General features: G+C 43.7%; 1 long non-coding RNA gene across 1 annotated transcript in view; it reads left to right on the top strand.

The window, feature by feature from the left end:
• The window catches only part of LOC132896286 (uncharacterized), a 34,087-nt gene extending 18,155 nt beyond the window's left edge, over window positions 1–15,932 (top strand). The window contains exons 2-3 of the long non-coding RNA XR_009655987.1: window positions 15,256–15,518; window positions 15,864–15,932. This is a non-coding gene — a long non-coding RNA (uncharacterized LOC132896286). The remainder of the gene's footprint in view (window positions 1–15,255; window positions 15,519–15,863) is intronic.
• Window positions 15,933–21,888: the final 5,956 nt, after the last annotated feature.

The following is a 21,888-nucleotide window of genomic DNA, read 5'->3' as shown; positions in this document are numbered from 1 at the left end:
CACTTCCATGGCAGGAAAAAAACTACATTTTGCCTCCTATGTCGTCCCCTATTTATACAAAATTGAGTCATTCAGGATTCAGCCATGTTTTTGCTCGGCGTTAGCAACAGTTAGAGGTTTTTAGCTTTCTCCTGAAATGTTTTCTTTTATTTCTTCTTCCTCAGGGTAGTAAAACTCGCTTTCGCTGTGAACACTGTCGTTATCGCTATCCATGCTGTAAAAGTAATGCTATTCTCCTGAGAAATGCTGGCAAAAATTTATAAGGTTTTTGAAAATCTTATAAATAAATCTTATAAAAAAAAAAGATAAATGTTGACAAAAAATGCTACGATGTTTGTTGTTGTTGTGAACGAGTGAGTCGCCAGAGGTCCATAACCAGGGTCCGTAACTGGGGTCCGTGTCGTAGGATACAGACCCGCTCGCCAGCCAATCAGAGCGCAGGATTTGATGGAAACCGGACCGCGAAAAAAATAAATACCTTTAATAGAAAAAAAAAACCCAAGAACTTTGTGCATGAGTTTTAATTTATTTAGTTTAGCTAATGTCCCTTTAAATTGAGTAAATGTCCCTTAACAAGTTTTACCGTGACACTTTTGGTAGCCATCAACAAGCTTGAGAATAATGATACTAAAATATGTGTGTGTGTGTATGTGTGTGTGTGTGTGTGTGTGTGTGTGTGCTTCTGCCAGGAAATTAAAACTGGGTTGTCACTGGATCTTCCAGAAGGACAATGATCTCCATTTGAGAGTTCGCTGTGTGCATTTTGGCTTCCGCTTCTCACCAGAGCTTTTTATTTTTCTTTTTTCCCCCTTTATTTTTCTTTTTGTGTATGTGTAGTTTGATTTTTTTTTAGTGTTTTGTCTGTCGGTTGTGGTGTAGCTCCAGACCCAGTTTGGGGTGTCAGTTTCCTTCAGGCCTTGGTCCACCGTGGGTGATGCCTGTGCTCCTCGCTGTGGACTGCAGTGAGCTCGTTGCTCTTTTTAACATTGGGGTTGTCCTCTGCTCTGTGCAGCAGTGCTTGTGCACTCACTTTGTGGATCCATGATGCGATGTTGCCCGGTGGTGTCATGGCGGCTGTGTAGGTGGTGTGAGGCATACCTTCGTGCACCTTTTGATGGGACTGTGGGAAGCTACGCCACTGGAATTACATCCTGACCCTCTTTTGGTGGCCTTTTTTTTTTTTGTAATTGTGAAACAACCTTGGGTGTGAGAAAGGTGCTATACAAGTTGAAATTATTATTATTATTATTATTATTATTATTATTTATCCCAAGCATATGTCCAAATCAACACAAAAATGGCTGTCTGACCACTGAATCAAGTTTCTGCCCTGGCCATCTCAGTCCGCTGACCTGAACTCCAGTGAAAACCTGTGGGCTGAGCTGAAGAGGAGAGAGCACAAGAGAGGGTCGAGGACGCTGGATGATTGTGTAAACAGGAATGGGCTCAGATGCCCTGCTCTGGTTCTCCAACCTTATAAAATGTTACAGGAGAGACTCAGTGCAGTTTTACTGGCAAAGAGACATAAATGCAGGGGTGCCAATAATAATGGGACATGTATTTTTGTTGAAAATAATTATTTATTCATGATGGATTTGTTTCTCTTGGAATAAATTTCTCAATTAAAGGTTGGATTTTTCTCATTTTTTCAGTGTGAGATGACGCGACTTCACCAAAAGGTGGATTTGTTCTAAACCTTTTTACTAATCTTTACAAGGGGGGACGGGGCAATAATTGTGGAGGGTACTATATATTGTTCTATATACTGTATTTTGGACCTCTCTGATAATGAGGCACTAATCTCAGAAGTGTGCTGGTTTAAAAAAAAATTGTTAAATCACTCATAGGTACTTTTGGGAGCTGGTGAGTGAAATCTGTGTTCTGAAGGCATTTCGGTTTTATTTGTGGATTGAAGAGTTATCCAGGTAAGCTGCTTGATTCTTTGACTTTGGCTGTTTGTGCTATGGTGGCTTGCAGAGAGATTTCACACGGCGCATGTGACAGCTCAATTGCGCATTACGATCTCGTGGATAATTTTAGTCGTGTTAAATCCCAGCTGGTCAAATACTCACACACCGACACATGCTCATGCTGAAATACAAACTTGTGAACTGCTGCTCTGGTAATTTGAGTCATATAGCAAATGTGAACACTTAATGGACAAACAGGTGCGTGTATACACACACACACACACACACACACACACACACACACACACACACACAATCATTTCACCTTACAACACTCCATGGCCTGAAGTTTTCTCAACTACTGACATCTGATCCAACTGCTGTTAAGCTTCATTAAAATCTCTCTCTCTCTCTCTCATCCACGAACCTCTCTCATCCACAAACTGTAAGCTCAGGCTCGAACCAGAGATCCTGGAACTGCAAAAGAGCATTGTGACCTGCTGCTGCTGCCGTGACTGTGATCTTGTGGTCCAGTTTTGAATAACTCAATATGATTTGGTTGGAATTCATGTGATTTTATCAGAAAAGAAAAGTTTCCACCAACAGGGCTCGACATTAATGGTAGTCCGACTGTCCGGGACAACCAAATGTTTGGTCGGGAGAAGTCAAATCTACATCTGCCTATCTGATGGGACAGGTTGAAGATTTGCTGAAACTCACAATTTTTATAGTAATTATGCAAGAGTTACATCAATAAAGTTCGAACAAAACTAGTTCGATCCCCTCGGCGATCCAGCCGTGTTATTGTTTACGAAATTCCAGGGAAGCCGAGTACAGCAGGTGTGTGTGTAAAAATAAACACGTTATAATATCTAATTACAGATTATTAGACTTTCATCGAAATCGGAGAAATGGCTAATCAAATACCTCAATAAAATAAATATCTGTGCTGAAGCTTAATTTCTTTCGGACATTTGTTGTATTTTTCTTTTGTATGGTCCACATTAACCACCACAAATATTGTAAAATATTTTGCAGGAATTTTACGACAGTGCTGAACTCACATTTTCATTCACAGTGTGATTCTTGTTTTCTTTTTTCAGTTTCATTTCTTTAACCTAATTTATACTTCAAGTTTTAACTTTATTTCCTCCTGAAGCTTTGAATTTGGGTGAGTCTAACTCTTAAAACTGCAGATAGGGTAATGGGTTATAACAGCACACACACCATAGTGGGGCTTTGGATAGTTTCTGTTTATTGTTACAGCTAAAGTCTGAGTTTTATTGAAAAATTATAAATCATTAAAGTGTAATGATTATCATTAACTATACCTGCTTTTTGATAAACTTTGTTAATCACTTTCATTTAAAGCGAGACGGCCTTTCGATTTCATAAAATCGGTGAAATTTAGTTCCCTCTGAAATGTGGTCATTGTGATGTTTATTTCTGTAATATCTCAAAATATCAGGCCATTCTGTGGCTGGGAAGTTATTTAATTTGAAGGGATTAAAGCAAATAATGTGCAGAGGAAGTCCGTGTATGCATGCACAGGCTTACCTTCTTCTTCTTCTTTTGGGTTGCTGGCATCCACAGTGTTGCATTACTGCCATCTACAGGTTTCCCTTTGAGCGTGCACTGACAGTTCCATCATTCTGTCGCTAAATGAACAGCTGATCACACCGAGGTGCTCGCTGACCACCGATATTTATTAGTTTGGTCCTGCGTTTCCTTTCCTTCATATATAACATAATGTATTTTCTTCTCGCTTTCCATTACTGTAGTTGGTCTTTCACGTTTCATTCACACACTCACATCCTCCATTTTTCATTCCTGTTTCAAATTTGTATCCCACAATGCCTTGCGTGAATGGGGAAAGCCCACCTCTATTGCGGCTGTGACAAACCAGATGCTTGCAGATTAAGAATAAACTTAAGGTTTTAATAGACACAGTGAGAGAAGACAATGTACAATAAGCAAGCCAGGTCAATACCGGGAAATCCAACAAAGTAATGAGGTCTAGACAAATCGAGGTCATGAAATGGGCAATAGTCCAAGAATCGGAAATCAGGAAAACACAAGCAAGATAAACATAAGAGCTAGGCAAATCGGAGTCGAGAAACAGGCGAAGATTGAGAAACCGGGAAGCGAGAGAAACGACCAGATAAACAAAAGGGCTAGGCAAAATGGGAAGAAACCGGAAGGCAAAAAGGGTCATACATGGAAACGCAATCAGAAATATAAACGCTCAGTAGGCTCACGGAAATGTGGAGGCAATACTGTGCAATGAACAAAACAAACAGAGGGCTATAAATAAAAAGGTACAGGTGATGATCATTAGAACTCAGGGGAGCCACTCCTAGGAAGTGGCTTCGCGTTGGCTGATGGAGTGCATGTGGTAGTGTCAGGTGTGTGAGTGGGATTGTAGGAAGTGGAGTCCAGAGTGTTAGGTGAGCCTGGGAGTGTGACAGTACCCCCCCCCAAGGAGTCCAAGGAGGCTGAGGAACGAGGGCGACCATGACGACCACCCCCCACGCTGCCGGGAACACTCCTGAGCAAGCCATCAGAACTGCCACAGTGCTAGACAGAGGGTCGTCACCACAGATGATGTCTGGGACCACTGCTGCACAGACTGCTGGGAGGGCTGGACCCATGGTGCCTGGGACAGCCCCTAGGCCGAGATGCGGGCTTCTCTGGATGACGCTGATGGAACTCCTCCACCAATCCCGGATCCAGGATATCTCATGTGGGAACCCAGCTATGCTCCTCGGGCCCATAGCCCTCCTAGTCCACAAGGTACTGCAGAGTACCTCCTGTCCTTCTCCAGCAACCGGTGGATAGTATACACTGGGGTACCTTCTATGTCCCCGGAGATGAGGATGTGATATCAGGTGTGGCCTCGTCCAATGGACCTGGGACAACAGGTTTCAAGAGAGATGAATGAAAAGAGTTAGAAACACGGTAATGCACAAGCAGATCCAATTTGTATGTAACTTAATTGATTCGCTGGAGAACTTTGAATGGTCCTATATATTTGGGTAATAACTTTCTACCTCCCTCAGGAAACCTGAAGTCCCAGGTCAACAGCCACACTCAGTCCCCAGGGAGGTAGGTAGGGGTGTCCTCTCTATGGCAATCCGCCATCCTCTTGTGTCGGCGAAGGGCATTCTTGATCTGCTGATGGGTCTGTTCCCAGACCTGCTCGCTCCATTGCATCCAACTGTCCACAGCCAGGTTGTCAGAGGGTGTGGCTGACCATGGCATTTAGGGGGGTTGGTAACCCAGCATGCATTGAAAGGGTGTGAGACCTGTAGCAGAGCTGATTAATGAGTTTTGGGCTATTTTGGCCCAGGGGAAATAGTCCGACCAATCGGCTGGGTTTTCCTGACAGTATAGTCTCAAAAACTTTCCCAGTTCCTGGTTAACCCTCTCACATTGACCATTAGACTGGGGATGGTAACTGGAAGTGAGGCAGACATTAACCCCCAGTCTCTCAAAGAGAGCAGACCAGACATGTGAGGTGAATTGGGGCCCTTGATCAGACACGATATCTTCTGGGATACCAAATAGACGAAACACATGATTAAAAAGGGTTTCAGCTGTCTGAAAGGCAGTGGGTAGGCTAACGAAGGGAACAAATCTAACTCCACGTGAGAACCTATCTATAATGGTCAGAATGACCATGTAATTGTGTGAGGGGGGGCAGGTCAGTGACAAAGTCTACCACTACATGTGATCATGGATGAGAAGGGACAGGCAAGGGCATGAGTTTACCGGCAGGGAGGGTTTTGGGTGTTTTACATTTAGAACAGGTGGTGCACAAGGAGACAAACCTATGGATATCGGATAACATATTTTCCCACCAATATCTACCAGATAATAACTGGTGCATACATATCTCACCAGGATGGCCAGATGACAGAGAGGAATGGGCTCAGGTAATTAACTTATCCTTGCATTGAGTGGGTACATATTTACTTCCTACAGGACAGGACTCCGGGACAGGAGTGACAGATAGTTCTCAGTTGATCTCTTCATCTATTTCCCATCTAATGAGAGTGACTAAAATGGATGGGGGAAGTACATTGACTGCCTCCAAGGAGGCTTTGGGACTGGGATATATGTGAGACAGAGTGTCTGCTTTAGTATTACGGGAACCGGGGTGATAAGAGGTGGAAAAATTGAACCGAGAAAAGAAAAAGGGACCACCGGGCCTGATGAGGGTTGAGCCGTTTAGCTGACCATAAATATTATAGGTTTTTATGATCTGTTAACATGAGGAAGGGATGCGTCGCTCCCTCTAGCCAATGGCGCCACTCTTCAAAAGCTAATTTCATAGCCAGCAATTCTCTATCCCTGATACCGTAATTACGTTCGGCAGGGCTCAGTTTGAAGGAGTAGAAGGCAATGGGATGTAGTTTACAGGGGTCACCTATGCGGTGGGACAGCACTGCCCCAGTGCCTACCTCAGAGGCATCCACCTCCACCACGAAAGGCTGAGTGGGATCAGGATGCTTCAGGATGGGGGCAGAGGTGAAGGCTATCTTGAGGGCTTCAAACGCCTCCTGTGCCCGGGGGTTCCACAAGAGTCTCTTGATCTTTCCCTTCAATAAGGTGGTAAGGGGAGCTGCGAGACTGTTGAAGTTATGAATTAATCAATGGTAGAAAAATAGCAAACCCAAGAAATCGTTGGAGCTCTTTTATGGCTGTAGGGATGGGCCAAGTTGTTATGACTCTCACTTTCTCATCATCCATAATGACATCTTCCGGACTGATGACATAACCTAAGAAGGAGGTAGAAGGGAGATGAAACTCACACCTCTCTCCTTTAATGAACAACTGATTCTCAGACGCGTGAGGACAGAACGGACATGACGAATATGGGTTTCAAGATTCGGAGAGTAGATCAAAATATCGTTGATGTATGCAATGACATATTTGCCAAGTATGCTCCGGAGTACGTCATTAACGAAAGCCTGAAATACGGACGGGGCATTGCACAACCCAAAGGGCATTACCAAATACTTGTAGTGCCCCCTAGTGGTGAGAAATGCTGTTTTCTATTCGTCACCTTCCTTTATATGGACTAGGTTATAAGTGCTTCTTAAATCAAGTTTCGTAAAGATATGTGCTCTATGAAGTTTTTCTAGCGCTAAGGGAACTAAGGGCAATTAGTAGGAATACAGGTTTATGACTTGGTTTAACCCACGATAGTCAACACAGGGCCTAAGTCCCCCATCTTTCTTGCCGACAAAAAAGAACCCTGCAGTGGTGGGGGAAGTAGAAGGATGGATGAAACCCTGTTGTAAGGCCTCCTGAATATATTCCTCCATAGCTCTCTCCTCTGCCTTAGTAAGTGGGTAAAGCCTAGATTTAGGTGGGACCACACCATCTAGTAACTCAACTGAACCTCATATTCTCTATGAGGGGGAAGTTTGGTAGCATTCTTTTCACTAAACGCTTCTAGCAAATCACTGTATTAGGGGGGCACGGAAACTATGATATTGTCATTGGGGCTGTCTATATTGGTAGATGACACCAGAGCTGTGGGAAGCATGAAACAATGATCATAACAGTAACTGGACCACAAGAGTATTTCCTTGTCAGACCAGGATATGATGGGGTTATGTTTTCTGAGCCAAGACAAAACCTAAAATAATTGCATACTCACAAGCGTTTAGTACAAAAAACCCCCAAATCTTTTCAGAATGCAAAGCACTGACAGTCATATTAATGGGTTTCGTGACCTGGGTAACAAGTCCCTCTCCAACTGGATCCCCATCGACAGCCGTCAGTCTCAGTGGTGACTCCAGTGGCTTCACGGGAATCTGGAGTTACTTCACCAGCTCGGCGTGGATAAAATCCCCCTCAGCTCCAGAATCAATTAGTGCTGAAAACACACAGACAGACGGGAGGTAGTTAACTGTCACAGACAGGAGGAAGGATGTGGAGACCAACCCCTTAGTGGATGCACTCACCACATTAGCGCGTGGAGCAGGCTCCACGTGCTTTCCCGGGGTCGGTGCCAAAGTGCTGCGTCGGCGGATTTGACAGTCACTTAGGAGGTGACCCGCAGCTCCACAATAAAGACACAGTCCTTCGTGGAGATGTCATTGCCTCTCCTCTGCAGACAAATAGAAGGAGTCATACTGCAGGGGCTCAGGGGTTTCTGGCTCCTTAGGAGTCTGGGTCAGTGGTGGACATGGGCACCGAGGAGCCAGTGCAGCAGCTGGAGTCATAGGGCATCTACGCAGACCTCTCCCGTGCTTCAACTGGTCCAGGTGAATGGCAAGGGAAATCAGCCTCTCTAGGGAAAGACCACTGTCCTTGCATGCCATCTCCGCTAGTATGTCAGGGTTTAAACCATTGTGAAATGTTACCAGTAACGCCGGCTCATTACAACCATTCCCAGCTGCAAGAGTGCGAAATTCCAAGGCGTAGTCTGACACTGAGTGATTACCTTGACGTAAACAGGTGAGTAATTCTCCTTGAGAGTGACCCTCACTGGCGTGATTGAAAGCAGCATTGAATTCTTTAATGAAATTGTCGTAAGTGTCAAACTGGATAATGGGCCAAACTGTGGTAGCCCAATCTAAGGCCTTGCCCGTAAGGTGAGAAATCCCCCAAAAATGCGAGCCTTGTCTGAGCTCTGGGGGGAATTCGAAAAAAATATAGACCATTGCAACAGAAACCCCTTACACTGATTAGGTGAGCCATCAAATTTATCCGGCTTGCTGACAACAAATGAACAGGTACCTGCCATGGGGGGAGCAGCCTGGTTAGTGACCATAAGCATGCTGGGGGGCTGAGTTGTTGGAGTTGGGTTGTGATTTCTTTCATGCTTTTGGCAATCTTTACTAACTCTTTTTGCTTCTCACCCTGCTGCTGAGTAAGATTCTGGATGGACTGGGTCACGGAGTCGAAATGCTAGTGATGTTGTCCAAGCGTCTGTCCTTGACTGCTAAGTGCCACCTGTAGCTCCATGTAATCCACCATCTGCATGTCGGTACAGTATTCTGTAACGTGGCTGTGACAAACCAGACGCTCGCGGATTAAGAATAAACTTAAGGTTTTAATAGACACAGTGAGAGAAGACAATGTACAATAACCAGGCCAGGTCAATACCAGGAAATCCAACAAAGTAATGAGGGCTAGACAAATCGAGGTCATGAAACGGGCAATAGTCCAAGAACTGGAAATCAGGAAAACACAGGCAAGATAAACACAAGGGCTAGGCAAATCAGAGTTGAGAAACAGGCGAAGATTAAGAAACCGGGAAGCGAGAGAAACAAGCAGATAAACACAAGGGCTAGGCAAAACAGGAAGAAAACAGAAGGCAAAAAGGGTCATACCTGGAAACGCAATCAGAAATATAAATGCTCAGTAGGCTCACGGAAATGTGGAGGCAATACTGTGCAATGAACAAAACAAACAGGGGTATAAATACAGACATAAACAAAAGGGTACAGGTGATGACAATTAGAACTCAGGGGAGCCACTCCTAGGAAGTGGCTCCGGGTTGGCTGATGGAGTGCACGTGGTAATGTCAGGTGTGTGAGTGGGATTGTGGGAAGTGGAGTCCAGAGTGTTAGGTGAGCCCAGGAGCGTGACACCACCACATGATGCATGATATAGTATCTTGAATTGGGTCATGGTGAAGCAGGAAAAAATAGTGGAGAATTTAAGGCCACGTGGAGATAAATTCATTAATTGTTCTATTAAAGAAAATAATAATAATAAAATTGGAAGTATGAGATTCTAATTCAGTAGCTTTCAGTCCACTAAACAAAAATACTTGGGTGTCGGGAAAATTCTTTTTATGACCTACACTTGAAAAATCTGAAAGACAGTTTACCTTTAACAAGTAAACACATAGTAGTTATAAAAGGTTACGGTCAGGACAAGTAAAAAATCTTACTGCTTGTCCGACTGGATGAGTGGATTAAAAAGTGAATGTCGAGTCCTGACCAAGTCTATTTTTAACTTTTAATATTTTATACAATCTGATTCTCGCGCGTTGCAGGAGTCCATGTTGGTTTTGTTGATTACTGAGTGAAAACAGTACTATGAGTTGAGCAAATCATTCAAACATGACCAAAAGTTGAGAAATGGCCCTCGTTTGCTTGCACTAGATTCGACTCTGTACTGTATCTTCTCCTACACTAATTTGCTCAGCTGAACATTCAGTCCAAGGTTGACTGGCACTAACACGCAGGACACTTGACAAAAATTATGGCCACGTCAAGTATGGCCTTCGACAACGTTCTCTCTTGTGTTATGTTTCCATGAGGTTTTTTTTTTTTGGTTCGTGTCTTGCTCTCACCATCATCTTGCTGTCCCTCTCTCAGCTGACATAGTGATCATGGCTGGTGTTTCATCGGCTCTTTGCGCTTCTCACTTCTGCTGAGATTGATGTTGTGCTGGGTTATAAATGACAGCACTAAGTCTGGCCATAGCATGGAAGATTGGGGGGGGGGGGTCACCTGTCCTTTACATTCTGCTGCTAATGGGGCTAGCAGAGTGTCTGTGTGAGTGTCTGTGTGAGAGAGAGTGTGAGAGAGATGGGAGTGAAGGCATGGGGTGTGTGTGAAAAAGGGTGTCACTATTTATGCTGCGTGCGAAAGACAAATTGCCCTGAATGTCACCTCCCTTCTCCTCCCCTCCCTCCCACCGGCTGTGTGGAAGTTCTGCTGAGTTTTTCCTCAAAGCTAAACAAATGACCACGCCAATTAAAACCAGCTCCGTTCTGAAGTACACACCACGCTGGACAGAACAGAATGAAATAAATACAAAATTGTGTGTGTGTGTGTGTGTGTGTGTGTGTGTGTGTGTGTGTGTAAATAAGAGTCTGGACAGTTGGAATGGGCTGACCTGACTTTTACTTTGATTTATAATCCAGTTTTAATCTAAGATCGTCAGGACATTTATAGAAGATATCACTTTCAGAGACACACACTCATGGGCTTTGAGATTGCGGGACCTTTTTTCAGGTTTCTTTTATGTTTCCATTTATCGTAAACTCATTGGTGGTTTTTTTTTTGGTTTCTTGCAAACTTATTAGTTGCAGCCAGGTTGGGAAAAAAAAACCCTAAAAACATTTATTTATTAATCAGTTCAATTTATATAGCACCTTTCTCACACCCAAGATCACTTTACAATTAGGGGATGGGTAATAAATAAATAAAATAAATAAATAAATAAATAAATAGCTAGCTAGAAGAAGGTCCTGGGTTCGAGCCCCGGGGCCGGCGAGGGCCTTTCTGTGTGGAGTTTGCATGTTCTCCCCGTGTCCGCGTGGGTTTCCTCCGGGTGCTCCGGTTTCCCCCACAGTCCAAAGACATGCAGGTTAGGTTAACTGGTGACTCTAAATTGACCGTAGGTGTGAATGTGAGTGTGAATGGTTGTCTGTGTCTATGTGTCAGCCCTGTGATGACCTGGCGACTTGTCCAGGGTGTACCCCGCCTTTCGCCCGTAGTCAGCTGGGATAGGCTCCAGCTTGCCTGCGACCCTGTAGAAGGATAAAGCGGCTAGAGATAATGAGATGAGATAGCTAGCTAGCATCCACCAAAAGATGGTCAGGATGTAATTCCAATGGCGTAGCTACCACAGTCCCACCAGGTGCATCGCCTGCACAGCCACCATGACGTCACCGGGCAACATTGCTCAGAACACCACGCCAAGCACAGAAGCACCGCCACACAGAGCGCTGGTCAACCCTGATGTTAAAAAGAGCAATGAGCTCACTGCAGTCCACAGTGAGGAGCACAGACATCACCCATGGTGCACCAAGGCCCGAAGGAAACTGATGCCCAAAACTGGGTCTGGAGCTACACCACAACTGGCAGACAAAAAACACTCAAACAAAAAACAAACATCAAACCAAGATTTTGATGCAAATTTGGATATGTATGTGGATCCAGGATTTTTTTTTTGTCTTTTCCCAATGTAACTCAAAAAGTAGTGAACGGATTTGGATGAAATTTGGTGGACAGCTTTAGTATTATCCTTACTTCAAGTGATGTGATTTGATTTTGATGTTGATAATATGTGACTTGGTGGAGGTATGTGCTCTACTGATCACCATTCTAGTTCTAATATGTTATAGTAGCAACTCATTCTCAGGAGCTTATATGACAGATTTGCCACATAAACCGATTCAAATATGCGTATTTGTTGATATTGTTAAGGTGTTTTTTTTTTGGAATGGATGTTTATTTAGTATTTTGGAAGGAGTCTCCAGTTTTAGGGTAAAGCTGTAACTTTGTTTTCCAACAGGGAAAATTTCCAGGATGGAGGAGTTTTTTTTTTCAGGTTTCTTGATTACATGACAAACTGTAATTTTTTTTCCAGTTAACTCCATGAGAGCAAGAAAAAAGCGAATGGTGAGGGAATGACTGTTTCGAACTATTACAACAATGATAACAAGAACTAACTGGTCTCATGGAAGTTACATTTAATTCTGCAGATAAAATAAGTAAAATAAATAAAGATGAAGTCAGTAAAACTATACAGATACAACTGCAATATTTAATACATTAAAGGTTATAATGTTAACATTAAGGTATGTAGCTGAGAACACGTCAAGAATCAGATTTTTGATCAATGGGATAACAGACAAACTGAGTGTAGTTCATGTTCATGCAGATTGTTGTCTGATCCGAATCGGAATACGCATACTGCCTCAGTGTAAAGTGACCGGTGGCAAATTCAAAACCACAAAGAAAGAAAACATCGGCAGATATGGCTGGAAATTGGAATGAACTACATGTCATATCTGGTCTTGCATGTTTTACACGTCTCACAGAGGTTTGCACTGCGTAGCATCCTGTTAAACACAGTCAGCTGGGAATAAACGACACCTGTTACTTTACCATTATGGAACAATGAGTGGGAAGGAAAATTTGAAGCGTTTGGTTCCAAAATCCAGTAAATCCACCATGATAAACTAAAGAAAAAAAAATGTCTTTCTCAAAAAAAAATTGGTAACATGAAAACCACTATTTTCTGTTTGAAACTTTAATATAGGCGGCACGGTGGTGTAGTGGTTAGCGCTGTTGCCTCACAGCAAGAAGGTCTGGGTTCGAGCCCCGTGGCCAGCAAGGGCCTTTCTGTGCGGAGTTTGCATGTTCTCCCCGTGTCCGCGTGGGTTTCCTCCGGGTGCTCCGGTTTCCTCCACAGTCCAAAGACATGCAGGTTAGGTTAACTGGTGACTCTAAATTGACCGTAGGTGTGAATGTGAGTGTGAATGGTTGTCTGTGTCTATGTGTCAGCCCTGTGATGACCTGGCGACTTGTCCAGGGTGTACTCCGCCTTTCGCCCGTAGTCAGCTGGGATAGGCTCCAGCTTGCCTGCGACCCTGTAGAACAGGATAAAGCGACTAGAGATAATGAGATGAGAAGAGATGAACTTTAGTATAGAGAGCAGTATGGTGGTGTCATAGTTAACACTGTCACCTCACAGCAAGAAGGTTCTGGGTTCAAGCCCAGCAGCCGACGAGGGCCTTTCTGTGTGGAGTTTGCATGTTCTCCCCGTGTCCGCGTGGGTTTCCTCCGGGTGCTCCGGTTTCCCCCACAGTCCAAAGACATGCAGGTTAGGTTAATTGGTGGCTCTAAATTGACCGTAGGTGTGAATGGTTGTGTGTCTCTGTGTGTCAGCCCTGCGATGATTTAGTGACTTGTCCAGGGTGGACCCCACCTCTCACTCATAGTCAACTGGGGTAGGCTCCAGCTTGTTCAAGACCCTGCACAGGATAAGTGGTTATGGATAATGGATGGATGGATGTAAACAAATTAGCAAAATGACAGGAGCAATTTGTGAAAAATGCTATAATAATAATTCTTGAAAAATAAAAAGGATACGTTCTTACAACCAAATACTTTTATTCCATATTTTGTTGCTTTTTTTGTATTTTGGGGGGTTTTGTTTTCAAGTATTGCTTTTATTTCATCCTCGGTTGGGTCAGCAACACGCTCTGCCATTTTGTTTTTCTCTACTCATGGTATAGAGATCTTGCATGTGACGTCACAGCCGATCCAGATTGTGACAGACGCCATCGTGTCGGTCAAACGCCATATTCCGCCTTCTACTTCTACTTCTGGTTCTACTTCTGCTTTTACTTCTACCTTTTCTTCTGGAAAACCCTACTATATACAATTCTACTACAACGGCTGCGGCTACAAGCTCTCCCTACCTGTGCACGTTTTTTATGTTTTTTGTGTGTATTTTTGCGTGTTGTTCGTCTGTACCGGACTTCAATATCCACTACAACCGTATGGACTTACTGGACATTGGTTTCCAGCAGAAAATGACGGTTTGTAGCGATTTCCATCGCATGCACAACATTCCGGACGAGAAAAAAAACAAAAAACATTCCGGACGAGACCAGATTGCGAGACCAGCGGGGTCTCCGTGGATTGTTATCGGAAGCAAAGCGAAGGAGGCAGCGCCGGGAGCCGAAGCAAAAGCGAGGCTACAGGCAGAGCCGGCCTGTTGACTAAGCTCAGAAAACAGCTACTCAAACCTCCACTGCCAAGCCTCTACCTCTCCAACGCCAGATCCATATAAACAACACGGACGATTTGGAATTACCTTATTCTATAATCGGCTGGTCAGTGCTATACTCAATACTTAAGGTGACTTACCCATCCAGTGAGGATCATTTTCTTGTTTACAAGATGCCACATCTGAGTCGCTGACAAATCCTGAATTTCTGTAAAGATAACTGTCCAGAGATTTATAAGCATGCAGTGCTTCACCACTGAACAGCGAGAGAAAGTTGATGAGGTAATTATACATGTCAGGGTATTCTGCTGGCAGTTCAAAATCCGGTCGTGAAAACTCCGTCCGGAAAGCCATAAGGGTCACAAATCTGTAGATCGTTTATTTTAGACATATATCTAGTTATCTGTTCATTAGAAAAATGAGCCGTGTAGTCCGTCGGTTGAAATTGATCCATTCTGTACACGAGTGCAGCAGTATTCAGCGGTGTTTTTGACCGACACGATGGCGGTTGTGTACTTTCCGGTCACGTGACTGCAAGATCTCTATATGAGCTGATATCCTAGTAGTAGAGTAGCCAATCAGAGCGCGCGATTGCTCATATCCAGTGAATGTGGATAGAATATTGTATTTTATACTCGTGCCTCTGTGTGATCAGCTTTCTTCTTTATAACAGTAATCCTTTTTTTTTGCTGCCTAGCTATATTAGCTTCCTAGTTATTTCTAGGCAGCATTATATCCTTCATATGTATTAGTTTTTTTTATGTTTGTAACTCAATTCCTGTGTGTGACATAAATAAGCTATTATTGATTGACTGATTGATTGACTGATTGATTTTTTGTTATTTAGAGCTCACGTGGTGGTTTGAGCAGAATGAGAGTTTGTAAAGGCAGGCTGCTCAGGCCATTCAGGATGACCATATTGGCAAACAGCTCCATTAATCACCACAGTAGAAGGGTTTGATGACAAAGATTAAAAGAGTGTAAGAGACACCAGTGAGCCTCAGATTACTGCAACTGTCATCAAATACCCACCAGGACACACACCCCGAGTCCCTTCGTCTCACTAATACACCAATACAGCCGACATCAGCCTCGCTCTGTTTGGCACAGGTGCTTAACACACACACACACACACACACACACTGTCCACTTGAATTATTTTCTTGTCAGTTTTTTTCCTATGCTTCACATGACCTCACTACACTCTCTAAACTGCATAAGAAAGCCTTAGTAAATTTAAATGAAATGTAATATTCATTAACCTTCTTGTTGGACATTTAGCTTCTCATAAACCTCTTCCCAAATCACAAGTTATATCAATTCCATCATTCCAATATGCTATCCGTGGGGCGGAGTCGGATCTGATCCAGCTCCACCTACCTGGGTGGAGTCAAGGGGGTGGAGACAATTCGGTGTGTTTCAGGCTGGATAAATGTGTTCAATGTGTTGTTTCAGGTTCTACAGTGTTGTATGGCTTAGCTGTTAGGCTCCACCCCTTGGACGTTTGCTTCTGCAGCGAGGACGATCTCTAACTTTGGCCTCATTAGACTCTCCTACTAAACTTATGCAGGATGTTAGGTCAGTGTCAGCACTGTAACACTAACATTTGTTTATTGGAGAAACAGAAACTCAAAGCAAAGTTGACTTTGCCGTCTCCTGGAACATATCCAGTCATTTCTAAGCATTTAAAATTGATGTTTCAGTAAAGGTGTGCTTTATAGTGATGTTTTAAAGTATTTCCAGAATTTTCTTCATTTCTGGCTTCAGCTCCATCTGTCAGGGGTGCAGTTACAGATGCAGTTGCAGGGGAGAGTGGGTGCGTCGCAAACTGGCAGCCAAATCCAAATCATGAGACTAATAACAATGTTGATGTCAAGCAAGGGGTCTGTTGATGGACCAACAGCATGTCAGAGGATAAGCCAAGTCATCCATTCATTATCACTAAGCACTTATCCTCTGCAGGATCGCAGGCAAGCTGGAGCCTATCCTAGCTGACTATGGGCGAGAGGCGGGGTACACCCTGGACAAGTCATCAGATCATCGCAGGGCTGATACATAGAGACAAACAACCATTCACACTCACATTCACACCTACGGTCAATTTAGAGCCACCAATCAACCTAACCTGCATGTCTTTGGACTGTGGGGGAAACCGGAGCACCCGGAGGAAACCCACGCGGACACGGGGAGAACAAGCAAACTCCGCACAGAAAGGCCCTCCTTGGCCACTGGGCTCAAACCCAGAACCTTCTTGCTGTGAGGCGACAGTGCTAACCACTACACCAAGTCAAGTTTATTTGTATAGTGCTTTTAACAATAGACATTGTCACAAAGCAGCTTTATGGAAAATTATAGACTTTCAACATGATCTAATTTTATCCCTAATTTATCCCTAATGAGCAAGCCTGTGGCAATGATGGCAAGGAAAATCTCCCTCAGATGACATGAGGAAGAAGTCTTGAGAGGAACCAGACTCAAAAGGGAACCCATCCTCAGCTGGGCGACAACAGATAGCATGATTATAAATAACTCGGTTCTATAACAGTGTCCTATAGAGTCACAAAGTATAACTGTGTAACCAGGAAATTCATTATAGTTTTAACATGAAGTCTGTTTTGTTGAAGTTATAAACTGTTCATTGATGGAAACTTGAGTGCAAAACCGTTCATGACAACTGTAGTCCTCAGGCATAGATGCATTACTGTAAGTGTCCAGAGCAACTTCCAAGTGCGACTTTTGACTGTCCATCTGGGGCCGTCCTCCACAGGAGTAATGAGATGAAACTCCAGCCAGAAATAGGGCATCAGAATGGATCAGGCAGGTCTGGAGAGCAGAAGAGGTCAGCATCTTACTGGTGTCTCAGGTAACATGTAACTCAACAGAGAGGGACAGACAGGGGGAAGAGAAAACACACAAGTGAAAGTTCAGGGTTTGAAACAAACAGAAAGCTGGGTATGATCAGGTAAGTGTACACAGAATGATACTGTACTTCAGTCTGATGGCTTGTAACTGAAGTCTTTAAGTCCTGATAGTTGATGAGGTGTAATGATTAACAGGTGCGGCGCTGATTAGAATTCGGGAGAAGGATGGCGTTGAGGTGTTTGGGAGGGGTAGCCTGTGGCGGCCATGTTTGGAGGCTGCCACGAATTCAGATTGCTGGTGCTATCAATGACACCATCCAGAAGAGAATAGCTCAGTTATGACTTTTTTCCTGAATGGTGTAGGTGTCAGTTGGGGGTCATCTGTGTTTTCATTTCTATTGAAATTCACCTCACAGAGAGAGGAAAAAACAATCTCCTTTAAAATATAGGTGTGATCTATTTGTCACCACGACCATGATGTGTCTCTCTCTCAGAACTTCCATCCATCCATTATCCATAACCACTTATCCTGTGCAGGGTCACAGGCAAGCTGGAGCCTATCCCAGCTAACTATGGGTGAGAGGTGGGGTACACTCTGGACAAGTCACCAGATCATCTCTCAGAACTTCAAACATAAAATTGATATAAAAATGTTTTGCTAATCTGCCTAAACAAAGTTGACCTAGTTTTCTAGCTTCCTTGCTTTAATGGCCAGTGTCCTGTGAAGTGTAGGGTAAAAGTCAGCACTAAATACTGCACCAAATGTGTTTGAGCTGTAGGACTTTCAGCACCTCAGTGAGTTTAGTGGAGAATGCTAAGCATTCAGCTCTGCTAAACACCAACCAATTGGCTGTTATGTTCCATAGGGTGTCATACAGAAGAAGCAAAAACTGCAGCAATTTGTTATCTACTGCTTTACTTCCTGGATATGGCTTTTAAAAAATGCATCTAAAGGATGTCCATCTAAAACATCTGGATTCAGTAATCATATGAGTTTTTACTCCATCAGCATCTACACTCTTGAGGTGGTGTAGAACTTTACCTACTTTAGCTCAACTATCTTCAGAAACTTCTCCTTGGATGCTGAACTGAACATGCATATCGGCAAAGCAGCAACAGCAATGGCTCGCTTTGCAAAGAGAGTTTGGGAAAACTCGATGCTGACCATCAGCACCAAGATGAAGGTGTACCAAGCCTGCATGCTCAGCACTCTGCTCTATGACAATGAAGCATGGACCTTGTACTTCTGTCAAGAGTGCAGACTCAATGCTTTCCATATTGTGCTGCCTTAGAAGGATCCTGGGCATCACCTGGCAAGACTGCATTCCAAACAAGTGCATCCTGGCACAGGCGGGGATACCAAGCATGTTCGCCTTGCTCACCCAGAGACACTTGCGCTGGCTTGGCCATGTCAATCGCATGCAGGATGGCCGAATCCCCAAGGACATGCTGTATGGCGAGCTTGCCATTGGCTCTGGACCTGCAGGAAGGCCTGTTCTTCACTACAAAGACATTTGTAAACATGATTTGAAGGCAGACAATCTCAACTCAGCAGGCTTGCCATGGAGGCAGACATTTAGATGAGCGAACACAGGAGAGAGGGGCAGTGGGAAGAGAGGAGAGAGCGCAGATGGCAGAGAGCAGCATCAGCACCCACAGAGCCATATGCAGACTATATCTGCAGCAACTGCAGCAGAGTCTGCCATTCCAGGATAGGGCTGTACAACCACAGCAGGAGCTGCAACCCAACTGCAGACTAATCCTTGGTGCACACTCTATTGTCTTCTGAGACAGATGGATGCCAACAACAACAACGAGTTATTACAGAAGTAGGTGATTGGTCTATTGTCCAACCCCCAACCTGGAGGACCAGGGATGCAGTTTAATGTCGATCTAAAACATCTAGCTGCTATAAAAACATTGTGTACTACAATTTACAAAGATGAATGGAATTAAGAAAAAAAAGGAACACTGTTATACTAGTAGTATTGGTTAAATATTGTGGCCTGTATATACTGAATGCAATAAAAAATGTTATTTCTGAAGTAAAGCACCTTAATGATATTAGGAGTGGAATAATGTCATATGAATATCTTCCTGTGTATGGGGTTACATAGTCGCATACTGGTCTGGTCAAAGTGCCCATGCTGACCCCTTCCACTACCGAAAGTACCGACAACAGGCATGTGAGCATCAGAACTGGACCATGGAGCAATGGAGGAAGGTGGCCTGGTCTGAAGAATCACATCATCTTTTACATCATGTAGACGGCTGAATGAAACAGTCCCAAGATGCACTATGGGAAGAAGACAAGCTGCCAGTGGCAGTGAGATCCACCTGGGCAATGTTCTGCTGGGAAACTTTGGATCCTGGCATTCATGTGGATGCTACTTTGACATGTACCACCTACCTAAACATTGCTGCAGACCACATACACCCCTTCACAGCAACAGTTTTCCCTCATGGCAGTGTCCTCTTTCAGCAGGATAATGCACAAAACTTGTTCAGGATTGGTTTGAGGAACATGTCATGGTGTTGACTTGACCTCCAAAGTCTCCAGATCTCAATCTGACTGAGCTTCTGTGGGATGTGTTGGACAAACAAGTCTGATCCATGGAGGCCATCTCGCAACTTAAAGGATCTGCTGCTGATGTCTTGGTGTCAGATACAGTACCACAGCACACCTTCAGAGGTCTTGTGGAGTCCATGCCTCAATGAGTCACTGTTCTGGTGGCACAAGGAGGACCTACACAATATTATTAGCCAGGTGGTTTTAAGGTTATGGCCGATCGGTGTAGATATTCATTACCTCATCTGACCATAAGGCTGATGAGCTGTTACCATGGCGTGGTGTGGTGTCCGTCATCCACAATTCAGTTGAATCGTATCTTCTCTGTCAGTTCTCCACAGATTTCCATTGATTGTTTTGTTTGAAAGAACTCATCACGCCACACAAAACTTCATCTCATCTCATCTCATCTCATTATCTGTAGCCGCTTTATCCTGTTCTACAGGGTCGCAGGCAAGCTGGAGCCTATTCCAGCTGACTACGGGCGAAAGGCGGGGTACACCCTGGACAAGTCGCCAGGTCATCACAGGGCTGACACATAGACACAGACAACCATTCACACTCACATTCACACCTACGCTCAATTTAGAGTCACCAGTTAACCTAACCTGCATGTCTTTGGACTGTGGGGGAAACCGGAGCACCCGGAGGAAACCCATGCGGACACAGGGAGAACATGCAAACTCCACACAGAAAGGCCCTCGCCGGCCACGGGGCTCAAACCCGGACCTTCTTGCTGTGAGGCAACAGCGCTAACCACTACATCACCGTGCCGCCCACACAAAACTTGTTCATTGTTTTATCAATTTATTTGCTAACGAGTTACTAATTAGGCCAAATTAACGAATGTTCCAGGCCACTAGAATTGTATCTCCTCTCTCATTTCTTATCCGATTCCAGTTCTGATCGATGTTTTGGGTAGATCTTTTCTCAAAGAACAAAGCTTGTTTGTTTGTTTGTTGATTTTCCTGTTGTAAACAATTTGTTTACAACTTTGTTTATTTTCAGTTAAATCGTATCTCCTCCCTCAGTTCTCAATGGATTTCAGTTCTGATTGTTTTGTTTGAAAGAACTAGACCTTCTACACAGTCATTGGTCATGGTATTGTCAATTTTTTTTGCTTATGAACTGCTAATTAGGTCACAACGAGTTTATTGGACTTTTCACTAGAATTGTATCTCCTCTTGCAGTTCTCAACCAATTCCAATTCTGATCTATGTTTTGGGTAGATCTTCCTTCAGCGAACAAAACTTGGTCATTTGTTTGTTGATTTTCCTGTTGTAAATAATTTGTTTACAACTTTGTTTATTTTCAGTTAAATCGTGTCTCCTCCCTCAGTTCTCAATGGATTTCAGTTCTTGTTTTATTTGAAAGAACTTGACCTTCTGCGCGACACTTGGTCATTGTATTGTCAATTTTTTCCCCTAACAAATTAGTATTAGGTCAACTTAACAACTTTTCTTCTGACTAGAATTGTATCTCCTCTCTCATTTATCACGCGAATTCAGTCCTGATCGACGTTTTGGGTCGATCTTCCCTCGGGGAACAAACTGTAGTCCTTTGTTGATTTTCTTGTTGTAAACAGTTTGTTGTGGAGGTTGGTCCTCTCTCAGATTGTCACATTTCAGTAACAACTCTTTGATGTTTTGGTCCTCATGGTTGTTTTGATGGCAGGCCAGATAAGCTACTACATCCTTGATGTTCTGGTTCAATTATTCATTTATTCATTCCTTCAAACTGTACATCCATCCACATATCTAAAGAAAAAATAAATAAAACATCAACTCAAATCATCCATTTCTCTAAATAGCTTTCCATAAAATGGATGAAATTACTCCATCGTCTCTGCACAGCCAGCGTGCAGGACTTTATGCTCAGTCATGAGTGACTACGCCACAACATGAAACTACAGGAAGCGTGAAACAGAAAACACAGGCTCTACTGTAATACGTTTGTATTAGTCATATGTTAAAGAAGTAGGAAGCAGACAAGCTGCCGGTGTGGACTCGAACCGTGCTCTTTGAGGGTATTTGTGGCTGAATTGTAGATC

The sequence above is a fragment of the Neoarius graeffei genome, chromosome 13 (assembly GCF_027579695.1).
Source record: "Neoarius graeffei isolate fNeoGra1 chromosome 13, fNeoGra1.pri, whole genome shotgun sequence".
NCBI classification, from domain to species: Eukaryota; Metazoa; Chordata; class Actinopteri; order Siluriformes; family Ariidae; genus Neoarius; species Neoarius graeffei.
This window is presented reverse-complemented; position numbering and strand designations above follow the sequence as displayed.